At 32.3% G+C, this 27361-nt stretch overlaps 1 protein-coding gene across 1 annotated transcript in view; it reads left to right on the plus strand.

Moving 5' to 3' along the window:
• LOC108769945 (protein abrupt) overlaps positions 1–8487 on the plus strand; it is a 133103-nt gene extending 124616 nt beyond the window's left edge. Inside the window, exon 10 of the transcript XR_001940569.1 lies at positions 8438–8487. The gene's annotated coding sequence lies outside the window, so the exon portion shown is untranslated. The remainder of the gene's footprint in view (positions 1–8437) is intronic.
• The last annotated feature ends 18874 nt before the right edge of the window (positions 8488–27361 follow it).

Below are 27361 nucleotides of genomic sequence, written 5' to 3' on the forward strand. Positions count from 1 at the left end.
TAAAAGTCAAAGCTATAGGAAAAAAGAGAATTGAGTTAAGTATTTCCGTTAAAACACAGTCACTTTTGATATAGAAAATATTATGTATACAAAATTTAATATATGAATACATGCGAGTTTTGGAAGCGACCTAAAAGAAGGCTATAGAAAAATTAAAAGGCGATAAAAGAAAGTTGAAATTTTGACTGCTGCATAGTACTTAAATAAATTGAGAGGTAGCCATTCGAAACAAGAGTAGAATACAATCGATTGTGCCATTACAAACTTATGATTATTATTCTAATTCAAATTCTTGTTCATTTACACGTCATATTATTGTGAGAAGAAAGTCTCAGAAAAATAGACAAGCAAAAAATTTTTTAAACAAGCTGACGATGGTAGCCACGATGGCATCGATAAATTAATAGCGATCTCGATAGTTTTTTTTTCATTTCATTTTAATTTTTATAACAATAAAGCGTGCGCAAAGGGTTTTGCTTGAAATAGACACAGACATACATAGTAGACATGAACATAGAAATTAAATATGTTACATGTGCACAGATTATCGTATATATGCAAGTCATATAACATATACCGTAAACAAATGTTTAATCAATATATAGGTCAAAAAATTAACCTTGGATTCATGTGATTATTTCACACAATCGATTCCTTTGTTCATTTTGCATACAAAAATATTAAGATATGACAATCGAAAAGTGAATATTTAGATATATTTTATATATCCGAGATATTATTCGAATATATTATTCTGACAATAAAAAAGAATTAAGTATTCATTTCAATCTCAAAGTGTTTATTTTTCTAGTCATTTAAATATTTTTATACGCAAATGTGAAGTGAAATCGATTTGTGCAAGAAAACGCATATAGTTCCATGCAAATGTGCAGCAAGTCGTCATTACCAAAACTGAAAATCGCTTCTACCTCTGATAATGTTAATTTCTCGACCTATATTGATTAAGTATTTCTTACTTAACTTAGTAAATACTGTCTTCTAAGTCTTTTTTAACACACCTTGTGTATACATATATTATACTTATCTATAGGAACGAAAGGTTGGCGGGGTTGGTTTCATTTGCATGACGAGATGCAAACTTGCTTTTAGTCTTGCTTTTACTTCTGGGTTCTCTTATAATTTTCTATATATTTATATAATTATTATATGTATATGTATATATACATGTATATATATATATAAAATCATATACATACATACATATATATGTGCACATTCAAAGGAGCATATATATATATATTTATATTTATATTTATACATATATACATGCGTACATATGTACATATATTTTTTTACATAGTCCCGGCTTAATAACCCCGCCATTCTCTTTTAACCCTTCCGCCAGATCAGTCGCTACATTGTCATAGTCCATTGAACATAGTCCGCAATAGTCATTTCGAATAATACCACCAATTACAGTATTGCAATAGCTTTTAGAGACAATCGTGTGCGTAAATTGTATAACGCGCCCGGCCGGCGTTTTCAATTGACATCTCGGTAAAATTATCGCAATTGTTATGCAAGAGCACTCGCTAATTTTCCGCCGACATAGTTTCATATGAAATTATTTGAAAGACGTGTGATGAGTACTCGGTTTTTTTAACAAGTTTATATAATCCTCGAGAGAGATTATACACTGTCATAAAATCGATCCTCTCACAAGCATAATGGTTATATATAGAAATATATAAATTTTGCATTAATCTTATCACACTCATTCTAAGTAAACATAAAAATATTATTTCACTACTAATAATATTTATATTGTAATATTTATAGATTGTTTAATATTTACTAAAGAATCTACGGAAACAGTGTGTGTGTGTTGTGAAAAGGGGTTGAAATTATTTCAATTGCGTTAATTAATTTGATCATAATGCAGATTGAAAGAAAATTTCAGCTATCTAATTTACTAAATATAGTAATGAATTTTGAGTGCTATGAAGTGTCAATGAAGCCGCACTTATAGATTTAAATAGATTTAACATCTGGTTTTAATGTTATTAGATCTCGAGGAATTAGAAGCTCCTTGAGAACAAATGCCGATTTTCCCGGAATAAAATTTTAATTCGACTCCTTTGCGATATTTTAATTTCATTGAGAACAATGGCATATTTAATTCAACGGCTATACAAATAGCTGACTTTGTTTACAGTTGTGGCTTAGGAGGATCGATCGTTCTCAAAGTACAGAAATGTTCCCGCTGCGGTTTGCCATCCCTTTCAATCTCTAGAGAGTAGTGGAGTATTCGCGGAGTATTCGCATTATACGTGGATAAGAAGATAAGGCCGAACGTAGTTAATGTACGGCAGGAAACGACAGCGATATCGGTAACGACCGAGGCTCCGCACGAGGTTGTCGCTGATAATAACGTGCGAGTTGGAAGCTCGTAAAGGCCTCCGAATCAGCCGAATGCTCTCGCGCGGTTCGCTTTGTGATTATAAAAGCGGATTAACGACGCCGTAAACGCAGTGAGCCTTTCATGAACTGTCTGGACACCGTCGTCATTCGTTCGAGCGAGTTGCTCTCTCCCTTTGGCGAGATGTAAATGCGCAGCTGTAGTGAATAATTCTCGCTGCGGTGACATTCGGAATTTGCGAGCAAACGTCACCGTCGACATCCAAGCGGATGCAAAAAAATCTTGGTTGATGTCTCATAAATTTTCGAACATTATCATTTAGATTTAGCACGTTTTTACGAAAGTTGCGGCATAAACGCTAATCTTTTTGCAAATAATTACGAAACCATAAATCTTCTGTAAAAAAAATGTAATAACCTTTTTGTGCACTTCACGTTATTTCAATTTGCATTTTTTTTTTTTAGATATAATTGCAAAAAAGTTATCTATGGAAATATACATAAAGCTAATAGTGTACACAGAGAAAAAGGTTTCTTTGGATCTAGTATTTCTATTTATTTGACTAAAATTTATTTCATTAAAACAACTGCTTGTACGAAATATTATTTGTTTGAATAAAAATTTTGTTATTTCATTCGAGAAACCTCTACTGCTATGATAGAAATAACATTATTATTTTTGAAGTAATATCTTTCAATTAAATAATATATAATAATATAATAGGCATTGAAAGATTTTTATGCAAATAATATATTATTTGGTTATAATAAATACAAACAATGAAATAAATTATTTATTTGAAAATGGCAAAATACTATATAGAGGTTGTTCCATGCAAATAATTGCTTTCTTAGAACAATTATTACATTTTTTGACCGAAAATATGAAAACAATGGCTTATACGTCTAACAACAGGATTAAACGAGCAGCGCTATGTGCTATGTCAATTATGTTTGTGCCGTACAGTTTAATCACGCGAATACCGAAGATATAGACATCTGTTCAAACAATTAATGTATTTAAGACAAAGATATGTATTGTTTTAAATTCAAACAGTCGCACTTATTGATTCAAACATTGGTTTGTTTATCCAAATAACAAATTTATTTGGATACAATAAAATTTATTAAGGATATACTTTGTTTCTCCTATATACTTATTAAATTTTCGCAATCATTATAAAATGTGCGCGAGACTAACGAAGTGCGTTTTTATGTCTACATAAAACGCGTTTAGACTTACAAGATTATGACACGAAATTTATCTCTCGAGCGTAGAATATAGAAAGCAAAATGGAAAATCGTAACGATGAACATTAACACAATATTGCGCAACTGCAAAGTGTGTAGCGCAATTGCGAAGATATTCGAGATGTCCTCAAGATGAGCAATCACTTTATTCGTTTCCCCACTTCGTCCATTGTACTTGCTTCGACGATCTTTTTCTAAACGATAAACGGAGCACGAGGACGATTGGTGCAAATAATTAGTCATTGCTGTATCTTCATGCAACCGTACAATTTGTCACCTGTCTGTATTGTGGTTAGAAGGTTTATCGATTGATGAGAGAAGTTCGGATAAACTATCGCAGTTTTTTTTTTTAAATGAACTTGATAATTTACGATCGGATTTTGTCTGTATGAACCTAAAATCATTGCATAATGCTACAGACAATTACAGGCTAGGCAAAAAGTACGTAAGAGCGCACGGCCGGGAACGATCCGCCGTCTCAGGTACTTAATAATCGACACGATGTAATGATGCATTATGTAAATGTAATAACAAACTCAGGAAATCTGAAGCAGCCAGGCCGTGATACTATACTTATAGACTACTATTACTACTGCTACTACTACTACTACTACTACTACTACTACTATGATACTGTTACTGCAGGTGCGATTCTTACATTGATCTGACCTTGGCGACTTGCGCCTGACATTGTTTTGTTTCAGTTGTTCGTTTATTTCTTGTTTGTTATGAGATTTTACACTGGCAAGTGACGCAACATTTGTACATTGTACGCTTCGGCGCGCGTGTAAATCCGTTCTCGATTTATCTTTATTGACAGATGCAACTGATATTGCACATCTTTAACAAAGAAAATAAACTAAACATTGTTATTTTCATAATCTTCAGTATCTGGTCAAATTTATTTTTAACATATCTTTTAACCTTGGAGTGCTATTCATATTTTTCTTACATTAAATACTTCTCTAGGTGAAAATTCATCTACAGAAGCATTTACAGCAGGATGAACTTTATTTTGAAATATATTAGTCTAACATCTAACTTTGATTGTAATTAAGATTTTTGTATTTAGTTGAAATTTATTTTTTTATTTTTTAAAGAATTTTTGTTTCTCTCGAAAGAGAGTAAAAATATTTTATGCGATTTAAGTTTAGAATATTTATTTATACAATCTTATTTCCTTGTTTCAATCACACAAAAGTATATTTTAATTTCTAAATGAATGTAAATAATAACCAATGTTCGTTTATTTAAAAAAAACACAATTTATTCGTACAGAATATATAAACTTTTTTTGATTTGAGAAATTAATCGAAACGAATTTTTGCGTGCGCATTTACGAAAAAAAAGAAATAATTGTGAAATCACCACAGCTACCTCCATGTTATTAAATATCAATCTTTTTCTCGCGTTATTACTCATGCTCACATACATGGCATATATTATTTTATAAAAATTCGTACGTGTCAACTGCGAATTGTCTTCTCCGTGTGAAAATAAAAAAATATATATTATATATTATATACATATATTATGTATACACGATATATTTTACACATAGTCATGCGCGGGACAATGTAGCTTCCAGGATTTAAGTTAAGAGATTGCCTCCTTACATGGAACAGTCGAGCGAGCGTTAATAATAATTAATAACGAACAAACAGGTTATACAGTCATTAGATAATAATAAGAACCAACGTAAAGGAGAGGTGCGCAAATGAAATCATTTCTAAAACATCAGTGTGAAATAATTAAATTTTACAATACTGTATAAGTTTCTGATTAACTCACGCGTGTTTTTTTTAAATTATGTATGATAATTCAATTATTATAATTCAATCACATATACATATAATAATAGACCGTTGTAATAAAAATGTTTATTTTATTATATATGTAGCAAGAGAAAAACCATCTACTTAATTTTTTCGTAACTTAGAATACTAACGATTACTTTAATTATTTGTGGTTTATGTATTCGTTATTTATTATTTGTGTTTTTTGTTACATTTTACATATAACTTTCATAAATTATATAAACATTGCTGTATCAAATGATCTCTTTGTATTTAACGCGTGTATTGCATAATTTCCATAATTTATCATCAACATCATTTTTATCAACCACTTGCACGCAATAATAATAATAGTCGATATTACATTGCATTATTTAACTGGTCATATAATCTTTTGGCATCATGTACGTAAAATTATATCAATGCTAGTAATGACAATTCTATCTCATAGTTTTCTAGAATTAAAGAAGCTTGTCAGTTATGAGTCAACACACGCGAGTGATCAAAGTATCGTTCGCATTTTGGAAATGATCGCGTATCACGAATGAAGAAATAAAAACGAACTACCTCAACCCCACGAAAAATTCATTATCGCAAGCCTGTATGCACTGCTGGACAAAAACAAAACAGATAAGACTTCTCATTAAATTTTCATAATTCTTTGATTGCAAATTTTCTACACTACAGAGCGAGTGTTTTCTATATATGTATATATTCTGAAATTTAAGATTCAAGTACTTGATCCAACATAAAATCATTAATAAATAAAATAAAAGTTCTCTATTTGTTCTTATTAATCAATGTAAAATGTTGCCATACAAAAAATTATTAAAATTTACTTATCTTAATATTTTACTTATTTCTACAAAAGTCTTACTTTAGCATTCTTACATTATGCTCTATTATTCTGTCCAATTGTGTATATTTATATGTACACTCACGCAACATGTGTGTATGTACATATCTCGTTTCGAGATGATGACGATACACTGCCAAACATCGCCGCTCGACTGCTCTATGATTGACAGTGCTATATTCCAAAATCGCAATGCAATATGTTGTACTTACAACCGTTCTTACAGGTCGTGACAACGGTTAGTGATTTTTGAAATCCTTAACAATGTAGAACGAAGAAATCGCGTGAATGTGCTAACGAAAAGAGAGAAAAAAGAGAACAACAAAAAAAGAGAAAGGAAATGTGAGTTTTGTCAAGGAAGGAGAGGAACTGCAAAAGTGAGTGTGTGAATGAGTAAATACTTTACATGTGCCCGGATGGCAATCATGAACCTATACGTGATATTTTATGACCTACGCAACTAATCAGGGACATATAATATAATCATGTGACATAGAGCATATAAGCAGAGAATCTTTCTAGTAACAGAGGCCAACACTTCCTAACTTACATATATTTTGTGACTTGTGTTCGGTATAGGAATTTTATTATGGGCATAATAAACGTGCAATCTCGACGTACTCGGTGTCACGACGATCTCTTTTCGCAACTTTATCCATTTAACATTAAACAAAACATAATTAATATTTTATAATTGTAACGATTCTCAACATTTAAATTGTGAAACAGACAAATATCTCGTAATTGAGATCACGAATATTATTTATCATCGCGCACGTGTAACGAATTAGGAGGAGCTAAATCGAAATGGAAACTCGGAGTAGAATGAAAGCGCACAATAGTATACTGTCACAAAATCTTCTGATTAAAGCAATAAGCACTAATCTATATTTTTACTGTGTGTTTTCATGATATACGCAAATAATGATCTTAAATCTTTCAATCGTAACAATTTTTTTAGAGCGGATATTTTTCTTTTTTTCTCGCAAAATGAACATTATATTATGTTGTAGCATTTTAGTTTTCTATAACCATTTAAAGATTCTCTATTTCGCTCTAGCTTCTCCTATTTACCATTGCTGAAACTCACCGAATTATCTTCAAGCATATCTTCAAATTTGAGCAAAATCTTATGTGCCCCTTGATTTTGGCACTTGCAATTCACTATAATTAAACTTGATCGAACTTATCTATCAAACGTTGACTCGCTTGATTATCGTTATCGACATAAGTAGGTAAGAAATGAAAAGCTTGGCGGAAAGTAGTTACTGCGATCTTTCTTTGGAGTACTTGTCTGAGCGAGTAATCCAACAATCTCTAGATCCATTATATCACAAATTACCACTACTTTGAAAGTCATTTTTATATGCATAGTATTAATGTTATTTTTATTTCAAGGTACTATCTTACTTAGTAATTCATTAATTTAGTCTTTCATTTAATATGTTTATGTTTCCTTCATTTTGATACTGTTTAAGTCTTAATATTTGACATTATTATTATGCGTGTGACATTATTATCATTCATTCTGTTTCTTTTTTTAATTTTTTTCTACCAGCTTTGATAAATATAAGGAAGTGCGTCTGTCTCGTAGCTAGAAAGGAAACGTCGCCGATGTTATTAACGCGCGTATTTGTTCGGAAAAACGAGTTTTTCTTTCTTTATTATTTTTTTTCCTTTTTCGCGGCATTTTGATATTGACTTTTCGTCGTGACGTTCTTATTCACCGAGACAGACGTAATCGTTAGGTCTACTGTACAAGAACGTGCCAGTACATACGTACAATATACCTTCAAGCCCTCCGGAATTTCCACTCGATATTAGCATTAAATTTATTTGTAAATATCATGTCGTATTTAAGCCAATCAATTCTCCGGAGTTTTCTGTGCCTATATAATTATATTTTAATGCGATGTTTATTGTTCTAGTTATTATTAATTATTAGTTTAGATTTTATGACGTGACACATCTAGTATCTTATTTAGTGTGTAAGCACTTTCATGTTCAATTACTTGCCAATATATGTGACTCGGAATATGTTAAGAATATGTTAAGAATATGAAAAGAAAATATAACAGTGTCCATTTATGTTTTTGTATGTTTATTTTATTTCCTTTTCTGTTCGCGCTTTATACATAGCTGCTTTCATTTTCAGATTCGAGAAGGACCGTAATAAAAACTTTTGAAAAGGATCTATTTGATGGGAAGTGCAATATGCGAAATTTATTTTATTTAAATGCAACGTATTTTTGCAAATAATAATAATAGAAGTTTATTTGTGGATTATGTAAAAAAGAATGTAATAGTGAATAAAAATAATCGGTTATTTATTTCACTGTTTCTTTTTAAAATTGTTTTTTTATTATATTTATATTTTAAAAAATCATTTTATTTAGGTATTCATTAATGATTGTTTCCAACTCGCACTGTATACGTCGAGATTCACAATTCTTCATATGTAATATAATCAGGGATTCACCGAAATCATACGGAAGTCTCGATCAAAGTACAAAAAATTAACCATAAATAGTCTATAATGTACGTAACAGGAAAAAGAGCACTTGAGAAATGCTCGTACTTATAAAAAATGTTTTATTCGTAGAAAGCTGTCATGGATATATTTCAAGATTTGATATCGAGTGATTAAAGAAGACTTTCCGAAAAAGTGCGAAAAAAAAGTGAAATGAATCGGACATTATCAGACGAGAACAGATCTCCAGCTTGCTGAGTCTGCTAATTTTCAGAGATACGATTAAATTTAAGCGATTGAGAAGATAGTCGATGAATGAGAAGCGCTACCAACGCATTTCCGTCATCATTAGAAATTTATCGATATTACGGCGTCAGGAGACAAAAACGATCGAAGGGTAAATTGCTCGGCAATTTTACCTCGACGTATAGCGTGAATAATGATGTATACTGTAAAATATTTATATATTTAAGAAAAAAAGAAAAATATATATAGAGCGTATATCCCATTAGTTATAAGTAGATATCTTATGTAATGTTATTATTAATCACGTTCAACGTGTGTTAAGTTAATCGCGGATTAACCAACGTAAATGAAAAACGGAACTGGCACGTGCAAAATTAAGGTTCAATATTAAACACAACTATCTTTTGTGAATGATTGATTAGTAGTATTTCCATTAATAAACTGATAAATCTAAATATCATCGAAATTCGTTAATATTCTCAAGACGAATATTAAAATTGATTAATAAAAAATCATGTAATATTCAAAAAATATTTTTTATAGACAGTATTTACACTTATCTAAAATATGACCCTCTAATTTCTCTTTTGTTAATTCTTATTGAGTGCAGATTTGTGTTCAATGGCTGACAAGTTATTGTAATCTTCAACATGAATCTATTACTGCGACGAAGAATAACGCTTTGGAGATCTCGAGCATCCGACGCCGTGAGAGAAAAGCTCAGCTTTAATACGGATGCGCGCGACGTTTTCATCGATTCGACGTCGCGTATTTCACGTACAGCGCGAGCAAGCATTTCTTTGATAGTAACGAATCATCCTGTATTGCGCCGACGGATAAAGCCTCGTACAAATGATAGCAATTTCTCCCCATTGATGCAAAGGCCTGCACGCCCATCTTTTTTTTTTATGACAGAAGCAACTAATTAGTTGCCTTTGTTCCGAGATAAATGAATCACGATCAATGTGAAATTCTGTAACGTGCCTTTCTTTTGTATGTCGCCATTCTCGTAATCGTCATAAGATTTAGGAGCTCGTGCGTTGCGTTGCTCGGTGCCTTCTTGCGGCCTGTTTGTACGCAAATTGCACCATGTATTCGTCCAAGCATTTTACTCGCCAATGAAAGTTTCTTTTGCGATAAATCACACGTTAAAATTCCATATCTAACATTTATATTAAATATTAAAAGAATATTTTTATTTTCATTGAAGACATTAACTGCCTATTAAACGATATCTTTACATACCTTTTAGATCACAACTTTTAAATACATTTGAGTATGGAATTAATACTAACCAAAAGATATTAATGTAATAAAATAAGATCTGTTATATCGCTGATATTTTTAGGTAATTATATTAACTTTTCCTATTGCAGTTTGAAATTAATATACGAATTTGTAACATTTTTTTACTATTTTACAATTTTCTAAAAAAATAGTAATTTACAAAACAAAATTGCGACTTGAATTCTCTTAGGTTTTATCACATCTGAATAGCAGAAATAATTAAAAAGAATCTGGTAATTCTTATAATTATGTATAGTTATAAGAATTTGTGCAAGTAAAATTAATAGAATGGCGCAAATTGGACATTTAAGGGAATGGACGAACAAGGTACATCAGGCGATCACAGTTCCTATTTTGCCCCCTTACATACATTAATAAAGGGCACTACGTATGTATACATAAATATAAATCTACAAAGAAAGATGTATAACTATATTTAGAAGTTAAGCGCCGAGATGAGTATACAATAAATTTAGATTGATATATCATATTGTAAACGGAATAGTATACGTTATGGTAAACCGTATATGTATACACGTGTACTCTGTATGACGTAGACAAGCAATTAATTAGCGTAATGAAGTTCATTTTTTATAAAGAAACATCGTACGAATGATTTTGAGATTCTTGACGAACTCTTAACCATCATTGAGCGAACATGTATTTTCTCAAATTTAATGACAATTTTGTTGCGCGTCCACCTTTTCTGGATGTAAATTTGTTTTTATTCTCTCTTTTGTTACTGTTGTTATTTTTATAAACTAAGTTGTATCTATAATAATATTTTAAATAGACCTTTGTATATATACGTATGAATTATATTGTAGAAAAAAGATATAATAAAATTTATAGAATGTATAATTGCATAGATTTTACACAATTATTATCCTCATAATTTTAATACTAGTAAATTAAAAATAAAAAAGTAATTTTGATGGTGTTTACAATTGTGTCGTCTACTGAATCAAAATGATTATTTTAATTTATTACTTTAATCAATTTATTACTTCATGCCTGTAATAAATATATATACATTTTTTAAATAAATAAATATAATTTATACAGTCTTCATTTGTCAATAATTAATTACCGACAGAGCTAATGTCGATAAAATAGCAAAGGAGAAACAGATTCCCTGGAATTAAGTAATAGTTTGCTCACCTTTTGCGAAGGCATGCGGTAAGAGAAGCGACTCTTCTATTTATGCATAGAAAAGAATGAGACCAAGAAAATCCAACACTTTTGACAAGGGACAGCAATAGTTTTTTGATCTATTATTGGTTGTCACACAGAAATCGTGTAGTAAACGTTAATCGTGCTTTAACCAACTATTTATTGATATATAAAGTTTATAATGAAAAGTTTTTTATTCAGATGGTAGCATTATTTACGAAGTTACAACGTAATGATCATCATGGCTATATATCTGTCTTATTCTTACTCATAAGAACATACATAAAAATCACGACCTTTAGCTTTAGATTTCTTACAAACTACGTAGACAAATTCTTTAAAATTTAACTGTGAATGTGTTATGCTGCTAAGAATGTAATATTGAACTTTTATGCAAATCGTAACATTTCCATTAAGGTGAGCAAACTCCTTAACATAAAAAATTTATCTTCTGAAGTAATATACGAAATATTTACTCTGTGTAATGAAACAAGCTTTACTTTTATGTTATTCGATCAAATTGTCTTATTTTTTGTAGTATTTAATAAGATAGTTTTACATGATTCTATTAATTTATCTTTAGTACCATTTGTCAATACATATCTATATGACTTATAAAAGGTAATTTACCAACTGTTGATATAAAAGAAATATTAAATTAAAAAAAATTATTTCAATATTATCAATAGAGCATAAATTTATGGTCTATTGATAATATTGGAATAAAATCCTATTGAATTTACAACAAAATTCCAAAATATTTTTAAAAATATTCGATAACGATGTTGAAATTAAAACATTCTGAAGATAATAGTAGAGTGAGAGAAATGTTAGTCCAACATTACACACACACACATTATATAATTTCAATTATTAAATAAAACATTATTTGTTACTTCGTAAATTTTTATGTTAATATTAAAATATTATTTTTGTTATATTGTTATTTACTTAAAATTTCCAATGTAATAAGAAGACGAAAAGCAATAACAATATATGTAGCACATTCAAAGAAATTTACGCAATAAAAATTATTATGAGATGTGAGTAATCGTCATTTATGCACTTTTTACAACCTTTCAATGATAGTTACTTGTAAAACAGGCCTTTTCTCTCTAGGCACAATACATCACGTAAATGCAAATTTTAGCCCACTTAAACTTTCTGTCTTGAGAGAACGAATCACATTCGTGACATACGATTTAACAACAGTATGTATTAGTGATGTACAATGAATTTTCTTTATAATCATAAATCGTGATTTCATGGAGTTACATTGTCTATCTTTTATAGACGGTAACATTTCGTAACATTCTTTATTCGTCTTCTACATATTTAATTTATATATGTATAATATCTACATATAATATCCGTTAAACTTTAAAAGCGAAAGATCTGTAAGAAGAACAAAAAATGTGTCTTTATATTCAAATTAATTGAAGACTTTATTTTAACAAAAGTATTATCTATATGTAATATAATGAAAATATTTGATTTTATGGAAAGTATGAAATTGCATTTCAAGCTGTTTTGATATCTGCATCGCTGATTTTATTGCATGATGTCACGAAAGCGATTGACTTTGCAAATTTATTCCGATAAGCAATGCGATTTTCCACCTGGCCGAGTTATGATGTTTTTCACGCACGACTTCTTCGTTGATCTATCGCGAATAATAATGAAGAGCCGTTACAAAGTTACTTGTTTGGGACTAGGCGCGACGGGTTGCTTTTGTAATGTGCACAAAAGCGAAACGCACGGCTCTCTTTAGCGATGGTATTTAAAAAAAGATGCGGGAAATGCATACATTTCCACTTTAGAGAATACTTGTTAACGGATGCAAGTAGAGCCATAACACGTCCTTTCGGCCACGTGCTAATACGTGAACAAATGACAGACATTGAAGAAAACTCGGGAAGAAAACTATCGAGCAAAAGATTTTCGAGTTTGTTTTGAGAATTTGTAAAGTTAATAAAAAGTGGAAATTACACGCAAAAAAATATTTTGCTGCCCAGCTAGAATTATTGCTGTTTTTTGTATCTGATAGAAAATTATGTATTCATACGCATAGAATTTATAGCACAAAATCTAAATTCGCGATCTCTGTCATCTATATAATTAGATCCAATATCGTAGTACTTGCTAGAAATTTGTCTATTTTAGCTAGTTTTTCGTACTTAATAATTTTCGCTATAACTGCAAGATCACTTTTTTGAGTGTAGCATAATTGAGAAAAGCAATTCAACGAATGAGAGTTAGACTAGATACAAGTCATACAAGATGTAAGCTCTCTTAAATTATTATACAAGGTACGTGTACGAAATAAAACCAATTTGTTAAGACAAGCTCAAATTAATTGAAAGTGTTCAACGCACCACCGTGCGTTAAGAAGAAAGAAAATGCACATGACTTACTTGAGTCGGTAAAATTAACTTCATTATATCGGATATATAAATAACGGATGTTATTTGTTATATTGACTGTCGAGAAAGATACGAACAAGAGGGGAGTGCATTTTCGGATCGACACAATAGCTCGTTATTCGTACCCATCAGGTTTGCTTTGAGCTGGCGGCGCATCGTCAATACGCGGCCATTAGCGAACACGTGTGTACATATATGCATTGTAGTTACCTGGTCGATGCATCTTTACGGACCGCTTGTATTGTGAAAGTGTCCATTAAGCGCGTAATATAGTGGGGAGATTTTCGAGAGAGACCAATATTTATTATTGTGAAGCTCCTCTCGTAAAATTTGCAGATACAATTCTATTTCGAGTCAGACAGGATTAATTAGAGCGTATGAAATATTGCGACTTATAATTTAAATCCAGAAATTCAATTTAATAATAATTTAAATTTCTAATTGAGGTTCTTATAAATCGTCTCACAACTTCTATAAATACTTTTATCAAAGTTCGCGCTATGCTATATGCACAGACATTGCAGACTAAACTTATTTCATATCAAATACGATTTTGTATAAGGCAAGTTCTTATAATTTCCGGATTGACAGGACATTTATCTTTTATGGACATTCGGGCGCACAGAACTTCTTCTTCGCGAGCATGATTGCGGAGCAAGTTAAAAAGAAAAAAATGGGTCGCCTATCGGTGTCATGGCTGAGTGGCATCTACGTAATTACCGGTGACGACACGTTTCCGTATCGAACAAAGGTATCCTGGTGCGCTAACCGCGAGGGTATTTTCCTGAACGAAAGTGCAGTACTTTCTCGGAAAGCGAATAAAGGAAATGACGGTGCGTAATTATGACGGGGTGTAATCGGAAGTTTGCGAAATTAGTCGGGGGCCGTCTTTTTCTTCCCTCACGTTGGGTGAGAACTCACCTCACCTGGCAATGAGTCAGAGTCGTGAAAAATGGGTAGTACTTTTCTCCGCTTTGCTGGATGTCATTTTAGTAATTTGCTTCCGGTAGATAATTATTATAAATTCGTATTTAAATGGATAAGCTAATATGTGTATCTGTATATAGCAATCTTCAATTTATAATCCAAGTGTTACTTATATATATTAACATTATTTTAACATAAACATTTATCTTTATTTCATGGAACAAAGGAAGTCCGTTTTACTTTGCTAAAATATTAAAAAATTTATGTAAATAAATACAAATCAGAAAATATTAAGAAATACTGTGAAAAGTTATGACATTCTGACAACCACTTTGAGAGCCCCATATAATTATTTTGATAGTCTCAAAATTATTTTTAGATTTGTATCTAGCTAAATTTTTAAATACTTCCGCAAAACCGTTCCTTGCGAGTTGATTCACGGCAATTATCGCATTAATAATGTATGAATGCAATGAAAATAAATAACAAAGAAATCAAGAACTCTTAATATAAATATAAACAATGTGAAAAGGGACGAAATAAGAGTCAATAATAAAATTTATAACAATTTAAATATAAGTCAATAATACCAGTGTATAATTAACGTTACGTGTTAACTATTCTCAAGATTAAATTATTCATATTACAATAGAGTACTTATAAAATCAAACTGAGTATGCGCGAAATACTTCTAACATAAGTTGACAATCGGAAATAAGACCAAATTAAAAAATTGAGTATGCGCAACATACTTCTAACAAAAATTGACCGTCGGCAATAAAACATTTAAAATTAGCCATATGTATATATATAAGCAATAAAAATAATAATTTATTAACACGGACATCTCAACTTTCGCAGAAATGTGATATATCTTCTTCAATTACTTGCTCTTTCAACTATAAGACTTCAGCAGGAAGTAACGATTATAACAACACGTACGCGGCATACACTTCGTCACACGTCCCACGCGTCGAACTCACTTTCGCGGAATCGTAAATCGTGCGTGCACACTGAAAGCGACTTCGATTGTTCATTAGATGGAATAAAAGTAGTGGCATTTCGCCGACACAAATCCATTCCTGGAAGATACGTCAACTAGCCCCTTCACAATCAATTACCGGCGCATTGTGCCGGCCCGTGTTACCGCGCGCGTGTGCGCATTATTGCGTACGGGGACCAATTTTTCCGCGAGCTTTCTGTAAAAACGTCCGCATCCCGTTCCGCGCGAAACTTCCGGTCGTCTTCTTTGTTCGCTGGTGATCACGCTGGCGGCGTGAGAGCGCCGGAAAAAAAGTCTCGTTCTGAAAAGCGCAGGTCGTGCGTGTCATAGCCGATGCGTTGTGCGTACATCGACGGTGCGTACATCATTGATGCACAGCGTGTTATGCAGTGAAAATCGAATAGGAGAAATCGATGAAACGCGGAATGAATGTAATTGACAGTAACAATCGCGAAAATTGTGTATTTTATAAGAACAGATGTGAATGATATCATCAAAACGGACGTCGCTTAAAATAGAAACTATTTATAATATTACGAGAATGTGAATGATTTTATGTATAATGCGATAAGTACTAGCTTTTTAATTATCTCGAAGTATAAAAATTTTGATAATTTAGAAAAATCTATTTGAAAAAAATCAATCAAATCGAAAAAGATCATCGAAAAAATATGTTGTAGAGAAAAATCGAGTGTACAATGGTATTGAACAGCGGCTGGTATCGGATAAAAATTGTTTAAAATTTTAGATACGTTTGGCAACATTTACGAAGCCATTGACAAATCCGGTTACATATGTGAAAGCCGGAACCTCTCCATATTGAGAAAATAAAGGCAGTGTCATTTGAGTTATTGCATGCATCGTACAGTTGTTGTTTATGTCGGGACAGAGTTAAACTATGAAGTTTAATGACAATCAGTCACATCATTACGTGTAAGTCGAATTTCGTTTTCAATTCATTTAATTTATGAGAAGAAGAGAGCATGAGATTTATATTAAGAAAATAAAAAATAAGAAAATAATAATAAGAGAGATGAGTGAGTGATATTCTTTTCTTAAAAGTACTGCAGATACTTATAATACAAAAGTATTTGCAAACAGATTAAAAACTATTCCAGCACGGCAGGAAATAGCAAAAACCATGCATAAGTAATAATGGATTCTATTATAAAACATATTTTTAAAAAACATTTCTTTCTGATATCACTTTCCAATTTACAAAACAAGAAAATGTAATGATATTTAAAAATGTATACCTAAATCCTGACTATTTTCATTTTTAGAAAAATAGAAGAATATTTTAATATAACAATAACATTCATACACTCCTGTACATTACATTTAATTTTTATCGTCCAAGGAAATAAAATCACGAAAAAATGTAAGGTATCCGATACTATCCTATCATTCTCTAGATTCAGAAATGACATTAAAGATCTTTTTTTTTTATTGTGTATAGAATCCTTGATTTAATATCAATTAGACAAATTTTTTTAAATTTTAGTTGTAAGAGACGTGTCTTAATAGATCACACATCTGAATATTTTTATACCGTCTCTATCTAATTAACCTTTATGTCCAGGGTCGTAGACTTACCACGTAATTAAAAGCTCATTGGCTAATAAATCTAACGAGCGTACGATAGGAATCGCTCGTGCGTGAACGCGCGAGACATACACGTCTCGGGGAATAGATTGATTTCCATTATCATCATTTAAAGTCGTTGACAGTGACTTCCATCACAGGCTTACTTCTTCCTTCACCCCTGTTCATACCTAGATAGCAGATGGGGCCTGTTAAGTCATTATCGTTATTGTTTGTGTGCGATGCGCGCGACGGGGCACTCGCCAATCTGCGTGTCTGGATTAATATACCGGGTGGCGGAAATAGATCACTGATGACACGGAAAGAGATGGTGAGTCACACCGGCGCCAATCCTCACGATTGCTTGACCGACGATTCCTGGTCTAAACCATTCGAAAGAAATGAATTGCTTGGGGAAGAAAAAAGGAGGGTATGAAATCATTACTGCGATGCTTTTAAAAATAATTACAGAACGTTATTAGAGTAAAAACATTGGTACCATTAGATTCTTATCATATGTTGTATAAAGTATAAAGTACAGCAACAATATTAAATAAAAATCGACCGATGAGATTAAATACATTTAATAAAATGTACCATATTCGATTAAGATGGCTCTTCTCGTGCCTAATAATATTATATTTCTTGTAAATTTGTACAATTTCCAGTTCAAACTAACTGTACCAATTATTCGTCGGTCTTAAAACATAATCCTAAACTAAAATTGGGATTATCACAATTAAATTGATAAGCAATGTAATATTATTGCAAATAAATACCTTAGAAAGCTATTATTTGATGCTAATAAGCATTTTAAAATTGTAAATAATTTATTGCAAAAACTATTACCACAACCAGGATTTGAACCGTCATAAAGTATACTAACATTTTAATATTTCGAAAGATAATAGCATCAAATGATGAATGAGATGGTAGCATTAAATGTTGCTTCTTAGAAAAAGAGGATGATCAAACTTGGATCTAGTTGAACGTGCGTAGCGTGCTAAATTGTATTGTCCCGAATGTAACTGTTTCTTTTCTAGCTTCGCCATATTAAGAGCACGAATGTCGGTTGGTATACGCGAACGGAAGTGAATTGTTTCGTCGAGAAAGGGTTGGCCTCTAGCGATTATTTTCACGAAGTCTAATTGTGATGAACTAAATTCGACTTTCATTCATTCTATGCTATTTATCTTTTTAGAGAGATTAAAAAAAATTATTTTTAATTTAAATTTAATTTAAATTTAAAAATATATACGTATAATTTATATTTATTTAAAAAAAAATCCCTTCAAGTTCTCACCTTTAACTTATTAATAAATAATAAAATAATTTAACGCTTCTTAATTATTTTTATAAAATCAATCATAGAAACGTATTTAAGATATATTGATTTGATATAAAAATTTAGTGAAGGAAAAAACAAACAAAAGATACTAATTTTGAGAGATTGAATATTCACGTTTATATAGCTACAGAATTTTAATTTATGAAGATCCGTAGCAATGGAACTGCACAACGCATTCGTGTGAAATTATGATCGCATCTATAGTCGCTAAACAGGCGCACGACTAAGTTCGCCAACGCAAACGCACATCGCAGACGTCCTATTTATGCGTGAGACCAGCTAGTTATGCGCACATGGCGACACATCGCCGAGCAATCATCTCTATTTCGACCGACGAACCGCGTCAGCGTAGGCCGTAGGAAACTTCAAAGAGTTCCTATGCAGTGATATACTGATATACATGTGGGCGGAATTTTTGTGTTTGGAAGTGGTGGAGTGAAAACAGATTTCGTTTCTAAACATAAATAAAGTTAAGTAAAGTTTCTAGATAGAAATAAATAAGAGCAGAAACCACTTTAAGTTAAATCAAGATAAAAATTAGACCACTTCGTGTTTTTACTAAATATTTTAAATAAAATATTTAGTAAAAGACTATTACAAGAAGATTTCTAAAACGATATAAACATAAATTATTCTCTTATACTTGATAATATATTTAAAACATTTAAACGTGTCAATATATATTTGTTCACACATATTCTTGTTTAAAAAAATATTTTTTAGAAAACTTTTAATTTTTTTCTTCTATATTTTTGTTTATCTTATACCAATGATTTTAATTTATATAGCATTTACTAGCATTTATATATGTGAATGTCAGGAACGTATGAGTCATCGTGTCGAAAATACATTCTTCTTAAAATAAGAGGTATTCAAAATGCTGAGCGTGCGACTTGCGAATAATAATTATAGACATAGAGGATTGGACAGTGAAGCATTGCTCTGATATCACCGAACCATGATTCATACCTATTGCAAACTTATGGTTATATGTGATAGTTCGTGAATACGAAGAATGTGAAATGAAGAATCGTGAGTGAAAAATAAAATACGGTCTTATCGCCACGTGACAAAAATAACAACCATTTCTCGAGAGAATTGGTTCGATAATAATACTGATATAACCCCGGATGGCTCGAATACTCAATTAAAGGTCGGTTGAGAAAGTTCAGTTTATCTCTCGTCACGGCTTTTTAGGATTAGCTTAATCGAATTCAGCGAAATTTAGAATCAAAATGTCTCTTATAAAATAGTATAGTGTACTTTAAAAAAATTTTTAATATAACATCATGTAACAATAATATTATTAAGTTAACTTATTAAAATAAAATTTTATTGACAAGTATTGCTATTCTAATTATAAAATAAATAATAATTTTATTAAATTGTCATATATTTTAAACGATTTTAAATTTTAATTATAATTTATTATAACATATATTATTTTACATTAAAGTTACGTTGTAACTTTACTTAAAGCCTCATTTGTATTTAATAACTTTTTAACGTAATAAAATAGTTAAGCTAATTAAATAATAATAACAAAATATTAATATTATTTACTCAAATATTATTTACTTAAATATATATGTATATTTATATATTACGTTCATTATTATTAATGTAAAACAATTTAGAATTTAGAATGTAGAATTACGAATGTAGATAAATTGAACACTTTCAAATGTTTGAGATTGTTAAACGTAAAGCTGAAAGAGATAGAAAAGTGAAACGATAGCAATGTCCCAGCTTCCTCTTTGTAGAATGCATGAGTGTTTGTTGTTCACGTATATCACTATACTACAAGAAAGCATAGGACGATCGAATACATGTACTCTGAGTGAAATATATTCGCTTGCATTTCACTCAGAGAGTGTACATTGGATTGTTCCATTACATTCGTGCAAAGGTGCACACACAAGCGAGAAATATTTGTTTGTAGAAAGACACAATTGGGACGGTGCTTTTGCTTTTTTCTGTCCTTTACGTACTTCGTGTTCAACGATAAAAATACTTTGTTCATTTGTATCGTGTCTACATTTTACAACATGCTCTTAAAATAAAGAGTAAAGGTTTATATTTGTTTAAAAATAACAGTCCATTAGTCAAAAGAAGCTTTGGAAAAACCTATTTATGTGTCAAGAGTTCCCCGAATTTCTATGAAAAATTATTTGAGTTTTATAGGAAAGCACACACGACACAGAGAAAGGAACGAAAGGTGCAGGTAGCGATAGTTACGATCTGGAAAGAGATCAATTTGTGGAAAAGGGATCTGCGAAATAGCGGGAGCGTACAGATGTCGGAAGCAGGATGGCCAGGTGTTAGGCCGGGCACGCGACGTATCTGTCAAAAATAGATTGAAAAGCGGAGCTCGAACACTCTGGCTTTGAATGGATGGGAAGACCGTGAATGGGTGATCTCGTTACGAACCGAAGTAAGAACGCAACATCGATGAGCGACTGCAGTGACAAAAGAGAGACAGTGTAGAACCGAGGTTTTGAACGGCATTCTTATTTATTCAGTGGGAAACATCAGCTGGGAGTACCGTTGCCTGATTCTCGTTAAAAGTCTCTGTTAAATACGACATTGTTACGAAATATACCTATGAAAGTTGTGCGCTGCTATTCTGTCAGTCTGATAATATGCACTTATATAAGATAGATAATAAAATACAGAAAGTAACATGAAAGGTTTTTTTATCTTTTGTCGTCCGATATTTTTATTATCATAATAAATACTGGTTCATTTTCAATCGAAAATTTGTAAAATCAATTTAGATATATATATGTATATTATTTTATTTAGAAATATTTTATATTATTTAACAAATTAAATATTATAAATTTTATATTTTTTGTGTGTACTATAAATATGTAACATACATTCTTTAAAGGATACACTTTCGACACGAGCATGGAATAGTTTAATGATTCCTCCAAGTAATATCTCATCTGAGTAGCAATTAATTCCATCGTTAGCATTCGGTAAAGGGCATTTGTTGATGCTGTCACGATTTATGGAAAGTTCGCACGATACGCTTACTGCCGTGTTGTACAGAGATTGTAGTATTAGAATAATGATCCAGGTTAAGTCCAATTAGGAAGGTATTATACACCGTTCGATGCAGTATTCGATGCTACACTATAGACAATCATTGCATGGCAACGTCCGTCACGTGAAGGATGATAAATGGCTATTAGACGTATTGTAAACGTTTTACGCGAATTATGCAAACTTGACCTCCGTTATGACTATAATTCCAATTGTAAAGTGAACCGACTGTTCCGGGAGTAACGATCTAACTAAATACAATAATTTTCTCAGGTTTATTCGTGAGAATTCTTCGAGGCCGATGTTACCTGATTTACAAAATTTGCAATAAAATCTTTGGCTTATGTGACAAACAGCTCTTATACAGTAGCCTTTGATAAAAGCCTTTTTTTTGTGATCGCCAAAACTGTATACAACTCGCGAGACAAAGAAAGTAAAAACCGCGGTTAGTAAAAATACTAATTGTTATAAAATATTTTGATAGATATTGTCAATAGGAAGATGAAATAAAAATTTTGTGGCTCCAAAAATAAATCAAATAAATAAATTGCTTGTAAATCCAAAGTCAAAACATTTGCAGTTAACTTATAATAAATGTACTCTATTTACACATCGTGAAGGTTTATAAGCATTTACTTATATTTTCTCTAAATTCTTTGGAACGGAATCTTATTCTAAAAACTGAAAATTGAACCAATCTTGAAAAAGTGTGGCTCAATTTTTTATTTTTAAGAGTAAGATTTGTCGAGTACGAGCGTGGCGTAACAGGCAGCGCACGAGATTGCTGTACCATAGGTCTGTTTTCTGTAGCTGAATTAGTGTACACTTTTGGAACTTAAAGTGAGAAAGATATACGTTTGATATTTGTTTAAAGCGAGAAACAGAGTTCTAGAACAGTCTAGTGCAGGAACAAAACAGACCACAGAGATCCCGAGTAGAACCAAAAAATGTTTTCGAACGCTCGTACAGCTTCTCTCGGAAAACAATGGCAAACCACCGAGAGTATCTCTTGCCAAGAGCACTTCTCTAATAAATCGTCATTCGAAATCGATGTTAAACTGTAAGTCCCATATGACTGTATACAACCAGCGTGCGCACTATAGGCATATGAGAGAAGTCACCACGTTCGGCCACAAGCAATAGGACTAAGAAGGAGGATATATTGTATTATTCGAAACATTTAACTTTGATTGCTAACAGCGTTTCTCTATTGAGTAAGATTTGTCACTCTTCAGAGTGACAATTCACTCAAAAAATTTTTTAAAGTTTTAATAGAAATTATGTTGAGAATCTTTTACGGAAGTTTACGGAAGAGAGCGAAGTTTGAAAGATGTAACGTGTATTATTAACAACTCACAGTTCGAAGACAGGCTATAAAGCGTAGGTTTTATTTCCCAATGAAGATATAACGAACGAGCATAACGGTAGAGGAGATGCTTGCAAGCAGATCAAGATCGAGTGTAATATGGTCGAGGAGGCGTCACCACGACAAAATGGTACAGAGAGGAATGGTACGCGTTTTTATAGGCAATTTCTGTGTCTCTTTACGAGGATTTATGGCATACGATGCCACGCGACCGTCGACCATAAGAATTGTGCGAGAAACCACGAAGGAGGCGTAATCGCGCACGCGGCGATTTATTACAAATTATTCTGCCACTAAAGACGATACCTCAGATGTTAAGATGGAGAAATTATCGGTGGACGTTCAATCACGCGCATCGATGTATCATGTGTAAGAAGTGCATAAACGGTTAAATGATCAGTGCGATAATTGATCGTTTAATTCCCAAGACGAGTATAAAGTTGCGGCGAATTTCTATGACCTTCTCTTCGCGGGATATGTGACGATCGTAATTTATTCTTACATTTAATTAAGTGTTAAGAGTGTCACTATAAGACTCCTACTATACCCTTTTCCAACATTTCGAATAAACAATTAAAAATTTTTACATTTTAGTGATAACTAGACTGCGGATATTTATGCAAAATACTTAACTGAATATTTTGCATAAAATGCATATTTTGCATAAATTGCACATTTACAGATGGCAATCTCAACCTTTTTACTTTACTTTTTAATAATTCTTTAACGAACAACGATCGACTGCTAAAACTATCCGATGGTTAATATTCAATTAAGTATTTTGCATAAATATCCGTAGTCTAATGATAACGCATACGACATGTTAACATTAAATTGAAAGAAATGTAATAAGGTTATTAAACATAATCTAATTATCTAATCTTATTGTATGATCTTATTATTTTTGATTTATATAAATATAATTTTAACGACTAAAGTACTCAGTCGTTCTGATGTTGATTACATACGCAAATACACGTTTGCCGTGCGTGAAATTGCGGAGAAGAAATAATTGCCGGGCTGGCGAACTGCCATCAAATGATAAATGAAACTTCGAGCTGCCTAAGGCCTTTTCAGTTTCTTCGCGGGAACCAAGTAAGACATGAACTCGATGCAAATGCCCGATGAACCACTGCCAAATTTTGAATGAAAACACTGAGCTATGGCTCGCGATTATGCTGGGCGTGTTTTGATTTATTCATCGCCATTATAGTTTATCGCAGCCAGCTGCGCTCGGGTAAGCTGAAGCTCGCGAGATTGATCGACGGAGATGCATTCCGAACGAAAATTTAACGAATACATAATTCAATGTCGCGATTACTATCGTCGATGTTTTATAATTGTCAATTATATCAACTGTTTTTCGATATTTTTTCTTACGTCTTGTATTTTTTCTGTTTTTGCAGCACATATTAAGATTTGATCTCTTAAAATTATATCGTTACATTTTTTGTAATTAACAAAAGTTTTACTCCTATATATATTATAATTTAAAATCAATAAAGAATTTATTTCCGTTTTCATTAGTTACAAGAGCAATATTCTTTTATCAATTTAATATTTAAACAATGTGTACCTACATCTGATTATAATCGTCATAAAAATAATTTAATAAATATGAAGACATTTTTTATATAAAATAAATATTTACATAAGTTTTATAAAAAATAAAGTTTTAGTTCTCTATATAGGTGTACAGACAAATGCGATATATTGCGTATTCTCGGTAGTAGTTTTAATTTCTCTTGTAATAGTCTAACATTCGACTGTTTTGGCATTATTATTAATCTGTAAGTGAGAAAGCCGGTGCACGCAAATTATCTCGCTTTCTCGGCTCTGTTCAAATGCGTTGCGTACATCACGCGGCCATTATACAGACATCTTTTTTCACTGTTCGTTTCTACCCACACAACTCACAGCCCGTTATTTGTTCAAGTTTGTGGGTGGGGAAGAAAACGGAGAAACTGCGATCGCGTTTTGTGCATTCTCTACCGAAGTTGCACGCAGAATTGACGGATGAAAAATGAAAGCAGAGCGAGGTCTACACTGTATTGCAATATTATATACGTAAAAAGAGAGAATAATTTAACGTTGAAGCTTTTAACAATTGAAGGGTTAAATATAACACTGGGCTAACCCATAACGTAACTGAATATGTGATATTGGTAAATGGATATGTTTGAGCTTTTTATTTATTCCAGACGTTTTTATCGAATGGATTAGTCCATTATTACAGTAAACCCTTTAATTAAAAACGTATGCGAATATGTATACATATCTATTAATAAAACTTACAAAAGCGCCAGTAATATTTGTAAAAGAGTTAAAATATTGTGGGACTATCTTTGTGATTGTCTCATAAACATATTATTTCAGTGTGACAAATTACATCAAATATTGAAGCGATGCAGGGGATATAAAATAAAAATAATAAATTTTAACAATAGATAGCTCGTCGGAACTTGGTGCGCGGCGTGGTGAATTTTATTGGTGCCCTTGTAACCCATCTATCTTTGTCGACATTGCAGGTGCAGGTCACTATTGCAGGAAGCGAGATGCGGTAAAAAAACGTAGCACAAAAGCTACGTGGATAACTGCGCGTCTCATCCGGATGTTCTATGACAGTCTATGATAACAATTCATGAGCGTGTATTTATGTTTAGCGTCGCACAAGGCGCGGATTACGAGTTACGTATGAATCGGCATTGAATATTTCTAATAGCCAGAAAGATATGTCGAGACGTAAAGCAGATACACATAAATCCGAATACCGTTACAGCGCGGCAAGTTCGGATTATTTCACAGTCATCTCGATCAGTTCATAATATATCGATCTTTATCGATAACGTCTACTTTCTCTATCAGTCAGAATTTTCCAGTTCTTTTATTAATGCCTCTCAACATTTGTTTCGGTCCAGAATATTTTCATATTTTTCGCGTATTTATTTTTTGTGCTCGCAAAATACAAGGAAAGCTCTGAGATGCTCAATGACTATTCAAATGCACGAAGCTACGGTAAAAATAATTCCGCATTAATCCCTTTCTTCCCCTTGAGAGATTTTATATATATATATAAAGAGGTTCAATGTATAATCTTGATTAAAGTTACGTTTGTAAGTTTAACCAAGCGAATTGTAGAATTAGATGAAATAATATAATTTTTCGCATCGTTTGCGTTCTGGAGTGAGCGAGCACTCGCAATCGTGTACAGCATTATTGCCAGACGCCATATTGCCACGCTTGATCCCAGTGTGTGGCCTCCGCGATCTCGATATATGTTCCGAGAGCGATACACTTTAACATCAAGCTCAACCATTCTCAAGCACGGCGCTATACACGCGTACACGCGTGTGCGTCGATCAGTGGCGTAATGATCGCTTCTGCGGCTGCTCGTGGATAACATCGAAGGAGTGGCACGTGAATCAGACGGGGATCTCAGGGCTAATAATATCGAGAGATTAATGGACCCATTCGCGGAACGGACGTTTTTTAACCTGTTAATTCGCTACGACAGCTCCCGAGCTGCCGTACGAAATTCTTTTCTCAAACGCTATTTGTCTTTTCCGCTCTTGAAAAATATAACCGACCCAGAAATGGCATTGCGTTACTGCATGTAGTAAAGTAGACGTAATTACATTAACAAATTCTGTTAAATAAATCCTACCTTTTTCCATCCTTCTACAAACTTAATTTCCTTCAATTTGTATTCGTATACTAAAATTACTACGAAAATAACTGTGGAAAGGGTCTATTTCAATGTCCGGCACAATTTGTCTTCTTGCAACAAGAATATATTTTTGAAGAAAAAGAAAAAAAGCAAATATGTTGAACACGTGAAACGCTTTCTAAAGTTTAGTCACGTGTCCTTTTGACCATCCGAAGTAACGCGAGAGTTATTAGACACAAAGAGTTCTGAAATTGGATAGACCCTACAGCGTCAGATTGGATTTGTAGCTTCTTCTTCTGCATACGCCACTGGCATCATGCATAGGTGCACTCCTGAGCACTACGATATTACATTTTACTCAGGAAGGGGGTGAGCGTTCGCATTATACATCGAGCCGTGCTGTGTCTCGCGTTAATAGCAAAACGCGACTTTGTGTTCGGCAGCGAACTATGGGCGAGGAAGATGAGCAAAGCGCGCAGCGGGTCAATGCAACGTCATGCGTTAATTTATGATATTGCAGTTTCATGTATAACA

Source organism: Trachymyrmex cornetzi, unplaced genomic scaffold (assembly GCF_001594075.2).
Source record: "Trachymyrmex cornetzi isolate Tcor2-1 unplaced genomic scaffold, Tcor1.1 scaffold97, whole genome shotgun sequence".
NCBI classification, from domain to species: Eukaryota; Metazoa; Arthropoda; class Insecta; order Hymenoptera; family Formicidae; genus Trachymyrmex; species Trachymyrmex cornetzi.